The following is a 13,228-nucleotide window of genomic DNA, read 5'->3' as shown; positions in this document are numbered from 1 at the left end:
ATAAATCTGTAGTAAAGGAGTTACAGGATCAAAAAGAGTAGCGATTGTATCTTTCATAATTTTGTATGCTCCAGGATACAACACAATTTTGAACACAATGAAACTTTTGAATTCCTGACATATATACTTAAATGCTGACATGACATATTTATTTGATGTCCAAAACATAACTTAAACTTTTCTTCTGCTTTCACTCCTCCAATCCTTACCTCCCTACCATTTGTTCTATATCAATTGATAGCAGAAACACCCTTCCAGATGCTTAGTAACACAAACAAATGCATGGGAATCATCACTGAATTTTCCCTTTTCTCTTTCTCTCACACTTCATATTCCTCAGGAACTCTTGTTTTTGAACTTGCAAACTGTAGAGAGGATATTACCTATTCTCACCAGTTCCACTTTGTCTACCCTGTTGTGACTCAACATCATCTCTCTCCTGGATTACTATCATGGGCTCCAAACCTTCATCCCTACAGCCTGTTCCTAACCCACAACAGCCAAAGTACGCCTTATAAAATGCAAGTCATATAATGTCACAAATATGGACAAAACCATCCAGTGGAATCTCATTTTTCTTAGATTAAAATCTAGATAATGACAATGGCCTATATAAACTTGACATCATCTGGCTCTTATTTCCTGGCTCACCCAGCCTCATCTCTTGCTACTTTCTCCCCTGTCCACTCTGCTACAGTCATCTTTACCTGCTTGCTATTCTTTGAATGGTTACCCAAAACCTCGTCTCAGAACCTGTATACTGCTTACTCCCACCTTGGGGAATTCTCTTCACCAGAATTTTCACAATGGTAAATCTCTCACTTCTTTCTAGTCATTGCTCAGATCTCATTTTCTTCATAAGAAATATCTTGACCACCTTATTTTAAAATGCAGAGTCTTCTCCCCAAGATTATTTTGTCTGTTTTTTTTCTTTGATGTGTTCCAAGTACTTAGGACAGTTCCTGACACAGAAGAGGTATTCATAAATACTTAATCACTGGTCAAATCTATGAATGAGCAAATTTAATCTTTTCTGATCACTTTCAGCTTCCAGAAGAATACCACTCTTAGTATGACATTGATAAGATTTGTATATGTAGGTGGTTGAGATACATTATGCTTCAAGATAAACACAATTTTAAGTGCCAAGAAACCAACACAATGTCAACTTAGAAAGTATCTTAAAATAATTATTGGAGACCAAAGGCTGTTTCTGGGGAAGAGAATATTCACAGGAAATGGAATCAATTCCGGTGCAGTATTATACATCCTCTTTTTCTGCCCCAAAGGACTGTCTGACTCATCTTCATTCAAAGAAGTCCACAGCTTCAAGGCAAATAACTTTGTGTTCTAGAGTAAAGCTGCAAGACCCACACCATAGGATACCAGTCACACTGGGAGGCTATTATTATATGCCATATTTCACAACTTGAGTACTTATTACATTATTTAGTTCGGTGGATTTGGGAACTGGGAAGTGTTTCCATTCTCTTTTCCTGTTCCAAGCAGGATTGCTGCATTTGTTCAGATAGGACTGTCAAAACAAATTCATTCAACTTACGGCATTTTTTTGTGATTTAAAGGGGCACTATTAATAGTTAAATCAGGGCAGAAACTGGGAATATGGTTGCCCTGTTTTTGGATACCAGGACCCCAATGTATAGTGCTATAAGAGGGCCTAGTCATTGTCCCTTCATTTGCTGGATCAAGATTTGGTCGGGTGGGTCTGGTGGGTCCTAAGGGAAGGACTGAAATGCTTCAAGAAACAATGAGGGCTATTTGGGAGACTTGGGTCTGTGGACAATTTCTAACTGATATAGAAAAAGAACTTCAACATTTTAACCATACTGGCTGAAACTTCTTCCTTTACCTCTCAATTTGCCTAGGACAGTCCCATTTAATGCCTATTGTCGCAGTGTAATTATTAATAACTCCTCTTTTATTTTCAAGCTTTTCCTGGTTCAGATAATAAATTGTTGCTATGCTTTACTTTTTGAAAAACTGTTTGATGTTTCACCAAAATCTGCAAATAACACTGAATCATTGCTATGCAAGCATTGGTGACGAAAACAAAAAAAGCTTCAAGACCTGCTGCTGTACTCAGTCTACAGAATTAACTCTTCATCTAAAGTCACGCAAATAATATAATATTATCTATTTCCAGTCTCAGCTCTACTAAATCAATGGGGCCTCTGTTAATAGTATTTCCAATACTATTTCCAATCTATACTATTTCCACTTCTATTTATTTCCTATTATATATTACCAACAATTTATTAGCTTTTAAACTTTAAATACTTGGCTTTAATCCTAATATAGCCATAGAACTATAAAGTCTTTGGGCTAGTTTGATAAATCCTCTTTGGTGTTAATCAGACATTTTAATAAACTGAACCACTTTTCTATGTTAGATTATGATAAAAGTTTATTTTACTTAATAAATTCTGTCTGTAATCAAAAATAAAATTTCACAGAATATCAGCACTAAATCATCCCCCCCATTCCAAGTGGTCAAGGCCAAGGCTGACATTCATCATGATTTTTATGTAATAACTGTATATTATTTATCCTATCATTATTTTCCTTTTTTTTTTTTTTTTTTGAGACAGTCTCTGTCACCCAGGCTGGAGTGCAGTGGTGTGATCTTGGCTCACTGCAACCCCTCTCTCCTGGGTTCAAGCAATCCTCCTGCCTCAGCCTCCCAAGTAGCTGGGATTACAGGAGCCCACAACCATGCCCAGCTCATTATTTTGTACTTTCAGTAGAGACAGGGTTTCACGATGTTGGCCAGGCTGGTTTTGAACTCCACCCACCTCAGACTCCCAAAGTGCTAGGATTACGACATCCAGCCCTTTTCCTGACCATTCTTAGCTTATGGTTTAATGATATAGGTTTTATTAAACTTTCTGTCTATATGTGAAACACATGCATATATAATGAAGTATAAGTACTTAAGCAAAAAATAAAAAGTATATATATATACCTTCATAGTGACAGGTTGACATTAAAATTTACCTTTGAAAACACAAGTTTTTTTTTTATTATTATTTTGGACCAGTGAGTAAACATACTTTTCCTACAGACTTCTGCACTAAAGGTTTTTCTTGAGCCATCTCAGCTTGAATTCTGGTTCAATCTTTTAAAAGCGATATGCTATCAAGCAAGTGGCTTAATCTATTTTGCCTTAGTTTCCTCTTCTATAAAATGGGGGAAATTATTATTTCCATACGTTTCATAGGATTGCAGTTAGGCTTAATTAGTCACTACACGCAATGGTCTTGGAATAGTGGTTAGCTTGTAATAGGCACTTTATAAAGCTTAACAGTCCTTGAAAAGGCAAAGTGATATAGTATAAAGTGAATGAGGTTAGTAATTTGATTATATGGATTTGGGTCCACTTCTAAATTTATTAGCCGTGTGACACTAAGGATGTTAAATCTCTCAGAATCTCTCTTCCCCTTCCCCTTCCCCTTCTCCTTCCCTTTCCCCTTCCCCTTCCCTTTCCTTTCCTTCTGTCAATAAAATAGGAACACTAATACCTGTGCTGAAGTGATTACATGAGACTTGGGATCACTTACTCAAAAATGATTATTAAGCCCTAAATTTTAGTTTTCCAAACATGTATTCTCAGAATCATAGGACTTAATAGGAGTTGGAATTTATTTAATGTAATCCTCTGCAAGAAAATACTTCCAATTGCATGATTTCATGGATCACTGCCTCTCTGACCTGAAAGTTGAAGAGAATTCAGCACCTCCCATGAAAGTTCATTTTCAGCAGTGAAAACAGAACTGTCACATGACTGAATTAGTGTTTTTTAAACACTAGGTTGTGATGCATCAGTGCTCTTAAAATCAATCTGGTTAATGACCCTCATCAATAACAAAATAGGATAGACATAAGTACTTTTTAAAGAATACTCTTTATACAATGTAGTAGAGGTATGAATTTTTGTAAAAACTTTTGTTTATCTTATATATACATATACACACATATGCTTGCATATATACATATATATGTGTACATATATGTATTACACTGTGTACATACATGAACACACATACGTATGGGCTAAACATGGGGAGAATAATTTTTCTTCTAAGCTAAGACACAGAGGAGGCAGATAACGAGGAAGAAGTGCAGCCACCAACTTCTCACCAGTTTCCCTTGAAGGCAGTAAGATCTGAGAGAGAAAGTTGTTTAACTGCAACAGATGGGATCATGAGAGGCTCACAGAAAGAGTCTTCAGACCCAGAGTGGCATAGAAACAGAGTATGCCACCAAACTGACGGTAGATATGAACATTTTGGTGATTACTTATGTATCTAGATATCTCTAAGACCATATATTTTCTGTCATCTCTTACAAAGTCCTGGAACTACACATGTGCCCACTAAAATCATGAAATATCCCAGGAAAGAATGATTTAAGATTCCTTCCAGCCTAGGAGAATGAGGGCCTGAAAAAGAAGCTATGTTGAATCCGTAAGTAACTACATAAGTACACTTATATACTTGTACTCCTCCATTTGAGGATTGAGAACTTTCTCTGATTCATGACTTACAAACTTGGTTTATTCTAAGGATATGCCTTATTAGTGGCCCCATGATGAAAGGTAGAAGGTTTGGGTGTAGAGGTAGAAAAAAATGCATGCTTCCAAATATGGGGGGTAGTTATTCCTCTTGGCAAACTATCCTGTGTCATTCAACTGTCAGCCCCTGGATTCACTCAGCTATGGAAAATGATGTCTATTATCCAACAATGTATCTAAGTATGAACGTATAGTCCTGAGTGATTGGCAAAAAGTGATCATCTTTGAACAACACAAGCAAAGGATAACATGCATGTGAAGAAATGTCGTGAGATTATATCCATTCAAGTAAAAAGGGGGGAAAACAATTCAGGTAAATTCATCCTGTAATACCCTTATAATGTGTTCACTGTATCTGTACTGCACCCCACCCCTGTACCCACCCAATTCTGCCAAATAACAGATAGGAGAAAATTTACTGCTAAGGTCTTGGGTAGACTCAAAGGTTCTAGGTACAGAGAAATGATCTCCAAGAAAAATACTAAAGCAATCTGACCCAAACCATAAATGATAACATCATCAATTGACCGACACTCAAGTCAGCATGCAGTAGTCTTAGCCAACTGTATAGTTAAAGGGAACATTACCCATGAGATCACCCTCACTTCTGGCATTGAGTTCAGGGGTATCTCAAAATCACCCTCAGATTTGAAAATTTGCTGGAAGAACTTACAGAACTCACTGAAAGCTATGACACTTATGGTTTATTACAGGGAAAGGATGCATGTCTAATGTACCTAAAAGAAGAGATTTATAGGGTAGCCTCTTGGAGGGGTACAAATATGGAGCTTCCAATTGTTTTATTCCTGTGAAGTTGAGGAGATTTTTACCTCCTCCTGGCCCTGATGTCTGACAATACACACAAGAGTATTGCCAACAAGGGAAGCACTTTTGAGTCTGTGGTGTCTAGAAATTTTACTGGGGCTTGATCACATGCCATCCACAGGCTTACTTTCTAGCCCTTTCCAGAGGTCAGACTAATCCCTTTAGTTATGAATCACCCCAGATGTTAGAACCAATAGTGTGTGGCCCAAAGTACCCATCGTAAAGTATATCATCAGGGTATCTGATGGCCAAAGCTCCCAGACAACAAAGACACCACTCCTATTATAAAGAACATTCCAGGGACCTAGAGGTCACTTCTTGGTGCTAAGGGAAAAGGCCAGTACTCTCTTTCAGTAAGGTTAATTCTTCACTGCACAGGATTGGAAAAAGAGTCTCCATTCAACTCAGATGAATGACATTGATGAAAAGCAAGCCAACGATGTTTAAGAAGTTTCTAACAATTCTTCTCACTTTTACTGGTTAGCCAGGCATGCATTCTTTACAACAGAAATATTCTAGAAAGATCATGAAGAGTACTTACTGAGAAGAAATTTTCAGTAAATTACACAAACATATGTGAACCAAGCAATGTGTTCATGCTAAAAATTCAAAAAAGAAAAAGAAAAATACAAGACCTTTCAACCAAAGAGGTCATTGCAATAAAAGAGAAACAGCTTAAGTGGACAATTTTAATAGAATAGAATAAGTTATGAATGGGATAACTTATATCTGTGGAATCACAGAAGAGAATAGCTTAATCCATCCTAGAGGTTTTGAGAAATCTTCCCTCAGATGACCTATGAAGGATAATATTTTATAAAAAATGAAAGTAGCAGCAGTAGCAGAAGTAATAGTAATAAAAATAATTAACACTTATATAGAATTTATTATGCCAGACACAATTTTAAGGGATTGAATTGATTAATTTACTTAAATTATTAATTTAGAAGCAGTGGCAACATCTATTACTGAACTCTGAGCCTCTGCTCTCCCTGAATTCATGTCTTAAGGTCATATTGCCTTGAAAATCTATCACCTTTTTACAAAATGAAGTCAGGGGAGCTTATACTGCCCAGATCCAATAGAAAAGTACACCATTTTTGCTGCAGCGATTATTCTGAATAAATGCATGTGCAATAAAAGTTACGTGTTTTCAGATTTCACCTGCATTGCAACAATTTTACAAACCAGGAGAGCTTTTCCTTAAGCAAGAACGTGCCTCTTCTCATTACTCATTCACAGACTGTCCTTATTCTTGCTATGAAGTAGGAACCTTCCTTTGGAGGCAATGACAAATCCTGGGGCCTGCGTTGCACTCATCTTGCATGCAGTGCTCGCATTGAGGCCACTTAATCCGATTGACGTCAGCCGGCACTCCGTGCACAGAATGTGCCACTCAGAATCTAGGGGAATCGATCATCTCTCAACTTGCATTGCCATGACACCTACAGCCTCAAATTATTTCAGCTTTGTAGTTTCTTTTGCTTTTCCTTCTCTTTCCTCTCCAACTAAAAGAAGTACATATTTTCCATCTTCACAAAAACCACTTATTAGAACCCCAGCTTCATCACTGGAAAATTCGGACCATCACTTTGTACTGATAATTAAATTTTTCTGAGTAAAGCTGCTGTGGAGAGCCAGGCAAGGCTGAAAAATATATCACACATCTCAGACTAAGCATTGACAGGAAGGTGCTTATTATTATATATAAGTATTTTTCGAAGAAAATATAAGTATGGAATTTCATTAGCCCCAATAGGGAAGGAAAGGAGAAGGAGATTCATGAAACATCTACTATATTCTGGGCATATCATAAATATTATAGCATATATAATTTGGTTCTCAACCAGGTGTAATCACTTCCCACCCACCTCCTGGGGAACATTTGGCAATGTCTGCAGACTGTCATGAATCTAGTGTTTGCTAAACATCCTACAATGCGCAGGACAGTGCCCTTACCACAACAAAGAATTACACAGCCCCAAATCTGAATAGTATTGATGTAAAGAAACCCTGCAACTGAATCCCACAAAGCTGTTTGAGACAAGTGTTAATACTGCCAGTTTATAGATGAGGCCACTGAAAGCAATTAAATGACTTGCTTGTGTTCACATAGTAAGCATCTGGATTTGAATCCAGACTTATCTAGATGCAAAAGCTGGACCCTTCTACTGCACCAGGCTGTGCTGGCAAGCCTTCGTGGCAAAGGAAATTACAACTCTTAAAGCTAGTCTTCAGATGCATTTGACCTTTTCCTTATATAGCAGTCTTTTTTTCAGAAATGTGTTTTATAAGAATATGAAGGCACATTTAAAGGCTGAATTAGGGAGAATTATTGGCCATTGATGACCCAATGGACTTGCAGGCTGCATATACAAAAGATAATTTCACTAATCAAATAATTGTTTATCAAATGTTTGCTCTGATTACATTTATACTGGGAACCTGTATGTATGTATGATTCTATGTATGTATGCATGACTTATTACTATTTTCTCTCTGAACTTCAGGTATGAATAAACCAATTTAACTTGCCCAGCATAGTAGAAAGAGATAGGCAATACAGGCTAGTAAAGCACAGTTACACACCAAAGACAGTAGCTGCTGTCTTTCATATTGCAAGACAAATTCATACATCAGTCATTCCTTTGAAAAACAAATGTTTATTAAATCTTTCATACGGACTCAGTACATCTGGCCAGACACAGAACAAATAATTACAATAATGAGATACATACTACGACAGAGGTGAGCTCCAGTGATATAGGAACATAGAGGAAGAGGCGCCTCACTATCTTTGGAGGTGATGGAGAATGCCTGCTACAAGGTGAGTGAAAAATGAAGATTAGAGTTCATCAGGTGGAGTGGTGATGGGGCTAAAGAAGAAAGCAGAAACCAGACCATAAACCTTGTAGACTAAACAGTTTGAATTTTATTCTCAAAGTCAAATGAAGCCAATATGAGTTTGTGAAATGTAAGTGATTAGTTTTTTTTCATGTAAGTGATTAGTTCTTTTAGTAGGAATTTAGGGAAGTGGGGAGAGGGGAGGTAGAGAGACACAGTTTGAGGCTATTGTAGTAATCCAGGTAAGGAGTGATAAAGGCCCAAACTAAGGCAGAAACACTGAGAATGGAAGGAAAGGTCAGAACCAAAATAGAATTAGAATTAGAACATATAGGTATTCAATGTAGAAGTTAAAAAAGAGTAAGGATTTCTCCTTTGGCAAATGGAAATACAGGAAAAGTAATTTACAATTGGAAACAGTTACGTTTAAGGTATCTATGTTGAGTAAAAATATTGTGGGTTAATTAAATGTCAGAAACTCTACCAGACCCTCCATATGTTAATCATCACAAAAGCCATGTAATGTGGTACTATTCTTTTTTATTTTGAGGATGAAGTCTCAGAGAAGTTAACTTGCTCCATTTGTTAAGTGCCAGGGTCAAACGTTACTACAGTTCTATGTATCTTCAAGCCTGTATTTGTTCACCACTAGACAAGACTGCCTCCTTTGTGAAGCTGATGCTCTGTAGGACTTCAAATTGTTTTTAGCTAGAAATCAATTCTGGAGATGTTGCTCCTAGAAGAAGCAGTTGAGATCTTGAATGTGTATGAAGTCACTCAGGGGGGGTGTTAATTAGGAATGAATGAGAAAGAGTCAGAAGTACAGAAGATTCAGGACAGAATTTCAGGAATACATTAAACTTTAAAATGCATTATTTAAGGAGATTAACCAAACAAAACACAAAAAAAGTCAAAGAGATAGGTGGGAGCTGAGGGAGGATAATGTCAAGGATGCAAAGGGAAAATTTGTTAACAGTCTTTCTAGGGAGTCAAATATTGTCCTGTTTTGCACTAAGAAAATGTCTCATCACAAAAGTACAATTAAGATCCCTGCTGGGAAAACCTCAGTCTAGATGAGATAATGTGGTGCCCATTCTCTCCTTTTTATAGCCACTGCAACAGTCTACTTTAAATGCTGTTGAATAAGTGAAATTATTATGTGTATAAAGTCACTAACACATAGCAAGCATCAAAAATGCCTTCTCTGCTGGCATGGATATTAGACTGTAGATCTGATGGCAAGGATCTTAAACTTTAGCTGCAAACATCTGAAACTTCAGCAATTTATTAAATGTTCATGCTACTGTGCAAGTTAATTATTATTATTTTCATTGTACACATGTTGGAATTTAGGCACAGAGAGGTTAAAAACATTCTGCATGGTCTCAAAGCTAGTAAGCAACTGACCAAGAATTCAAGTTAGGATCTATCCAGCACAAATGTCACCACCTCTTGCTTAATTGTAAAGCTCCATCTTTAAGTTAAGAAGATGATATAATAAAACTTTCAAAACAGGTACCATTGGGTAGAAGAAAACACTTGTGTTGCCAAGGGTTTAGAGACTCAATGTCTCCCCTTATCATGGTCCCATAGTTCAACCTCTAAGTCTGAATGGAAGTAGGATCTTTCTCTTGATTTTAGAGCAGGTTTTCTCAACTTCCACACGATTGACTTTCAGATGGATAATTCGTTGTTGTGAGAGGGCTGTCCTGTGCATTGTAGAAAGCTTAAAAGCAATCCTGTATGTCTAAGGGATATTTGTACTCTCAAGTTTATTGCAGCATTATTTATAATTCTCAAGATGTGGAATTAATCTAAGTGCCCATCAACCATGAATACATGAAAAAATATGATATATATATATATCACATTTATATATATACACACACACAATGAAATAATATGCAGTCTTAAAAAATAAGGAAATCCTGTCATTTGTGACAACATGGATGAAAATGTAGGACATTATGCTAAGTGAAATAAGCCCAGGACAGCAAAACAAATATTGCCTTATCTCACATTTCTGCAATCTAGAGTTGAAACTCGTAGAAGCAGAGAGTAGAATGATGGTTACCAGGGGCTGGGGGTCAGGAGTGGAGGTTGGGGATTGAGGAGATGTTGGTAAAAGGATACAAAATTCTAGTTAGAAAGGAGGATCAGTTCAGAAGACCTATTGTACAACCTGGTGACTATGGTTAATAACAATGCATTATATACTTCAAAATTGCCAAAAGAGTGGATTTTAAATGTTCTCGCTACACAAAAATAATAAGTGTGTGAGGTAGTAGATATGTTCCTTAGCTCGACTTAGCCATTCCAAAATGTATACATACATCAAAACATCATGTTGTATACCATAAATATATGTAATTCTTATAAATATATAGAGATAACTAAATAAATTTAAAAAGCATCCCTGGCCTCTATCTATTATGTGTAAGCAGTACCCAACCAGCACCCACTTTACTTGTTACCATTAGTGACAAATAAAAATGTTTACAGACTTTGCCAAGTGCCCCTTAGGGTTCCTTGGTTGAGAATCACTGGTTTAGATATACAGCCTTCTCATTATTAGCAATAGTATACAGCCTGAGTTCCTGTGTTTATGACTCCTCTTCCTGGAAACTGCATTTGCTTGTCTTCCAAACCCTCATTTACACCATTTCTGCCCCATCCAGTCATCCAATTCACCCTGCCTTGGAACGACCCCACTGCACTGGCTCCGCCAAAGGATCCAAACCCCTTCTCTGAGCTGATATCTGAAACCTGTCCCTGATCTGGAGACCGAGGCAGTGAAAAGCCAGCTTCTGTGATTGTGTATCATTTGGGTAGAAAAAGGCCTCATAAATCACCGGATTGTTTTGTGGGCCTTCGAGGGTGCTACTGGGAATGGCAGGGAGTGTGACTCATCCTGCTGTACTGCTGTAATATTAAAGAAAATAAATAACGGAACTGAGAAGGCATTAAGTGAGGAAATGAGGCACGGATGCGTGAGGCAGAGGTGATCCTACTGCACTGCATGTACGTGGATATTACCCAATTACTTGGGAAGCATAAACTGTGGAATCAGTTTTCTGAATGAACTGCAGAGTATACACTCAGATTGTACTGAATTCCCCAGGCAAGACTTTTCCTCTGAGCTCCCTTTCTGAATAATAAGGAAGTACATGCAATTGGGTTGTCATGGTTTGTTCTCTGTCTTAAGTACTACTGGTAATAATCATGTCTTATGTTTGTTCAGTGTTTCCTGGTTTACAGAACACATTCCCATATATTATGTCATTTCACTAACAAAGCAATCCTCTAGACAGGAGGAATCCAGCCAGGAGGAAAACAGTGTTCTAGAAGGGGTGTTTTGACAGGTTTGAGACAGCAGAGCATACTTGTGAGAGCACAGGATCTGGAATCTGAAGATTTGGGTAAGAATAACAGCTCAAAACAGCTCTGGTATCTTGACCATTAAACTGTCAAACTTTAGTGTTTCTTCTGTGGAGATAATAGCACTGCTACGAGATATTCAATGAAATCAGACCTATAAATACTGAATACTGTACCCACCTCACCCTAGGAAACAGGCTCTTAAAAACAGTGGTGGAAGCAATTTTTAACTCAGGATAATCTGTAGATTACAAAAGAATAATAGCATATTTTATTGCATAGTAGTCAAGTATAAATGAAGACTTTAGAGTCAGGTGATCAGGGTTTGAATCTCAGCTCTGCTTCTTGTAACTGTGTCACTTGAAACAAGTTTCTCAACCTCCCTGTGTCTTGGTTTCCTTATCCATAAAATAGGTGCTTTGGAGATTAAACAGGCTATTATATAAAAAGTTTTTATAACTGCAGTGTTTCTCTGCTTTGAGTCATCTATACAACAGTCATCCCATATCCACAGGGGATATGTTGCAAGACCCCCCTGGATGCCTGAAACTGCAGATAGTAATAAGCCTATATATACCATATTTTTAAATACATATATACCTATGATAAAGTTTAATTTATAAATTAGGCACAATGAGAGTTTAACAACAATAGCTAATAAAAAGAACAATTATAACAACATACTATAATAAAAGTTATGTGAAAATCAATACCTCTCTCTCTCTCTCAACCCAAATATCTTATTGTACTTATTTTTGGACCATGGTTGACCATGGGTAACTAAAACCAAGACAGTAAAACTGCTGATAAAGGGGGAGTACGATACTTGGTAACTTTTTTGTCCTAGGCTCTGACGTCTACTTTTATTACCTCAACTAATGTGATTACTCAGAGTTGACTTTAAGTACAGCATTATTTAAGGTGAAGAACATTGGATTCTGTGACAGATGAAGTCCCAAATATAGTGGCTTCACACACTCATCTCTTTTCCTCCCTCTCTTCTTCCCTTCTTCCCTTCGTCCCTTCTTCCCTTCGTCCCTCCTTCCCTCCTTCCTTCCCTCCTTCTCTCCCTTCCTTCCCTTCCTTCCTTCCTTCCTTCCTTCCTTCCTTCCTTCCTTCCTTCCTTCCTTCCATCCTTCCTTCCTTCTTTCCTTCCTTCCTTCTTTTTGACAGGCTTTCACTCTCTCACTCAGGCTGGAGTGCAGTGGCATGATCATGTGTCACTGCAGCCTCGACCTGCTGGACTCAAGCAATTCTCCCACCTCAGCCTCCCAAAGTGCTGGGATTACAGGTGTGAGCCACTGAGTCCAGCCACAATCCTATTTCTTGCTCATGTCATATTCCAAGGCAGGTTGTTGGTGTGTGTGTGTGTGTGTGTGTGTGTGTGTGTGTGTGTGTGTGTGTTGGGGTTTACTCCATGCAGATACTCAGAGACCAAAACTCCTGCTCCTAGCATGCTATGTCTCTACCCTCCCCTAGGTCCTCAGATTTATCTCTTTGACAGACGAGGAAACCATGATTGGGTATGGGGATTCCCAAGGGTCAAGCCTAGAAGTTGAATATATTGCTTTTGTTCTCATTCCACTGTCC

The sequence above is a fragment of the Pan paniscus genome, chromosome 9 (assembly GCF_029289425.2).
Source record: "Pan paniscus chromosome 9, NHGRI_mPanPan1-v2.0_pri, whole genome shotgun sequence".
NCBI classification, from domain to species: domain Eukaryota; kingdom Metazoa; phylum Chordata; class Mammalia; order Primates; family Hominidae; genus Pan; species Pan paniscus.
Note: the sequence above shows the minus strand (reverse complement) of the source record.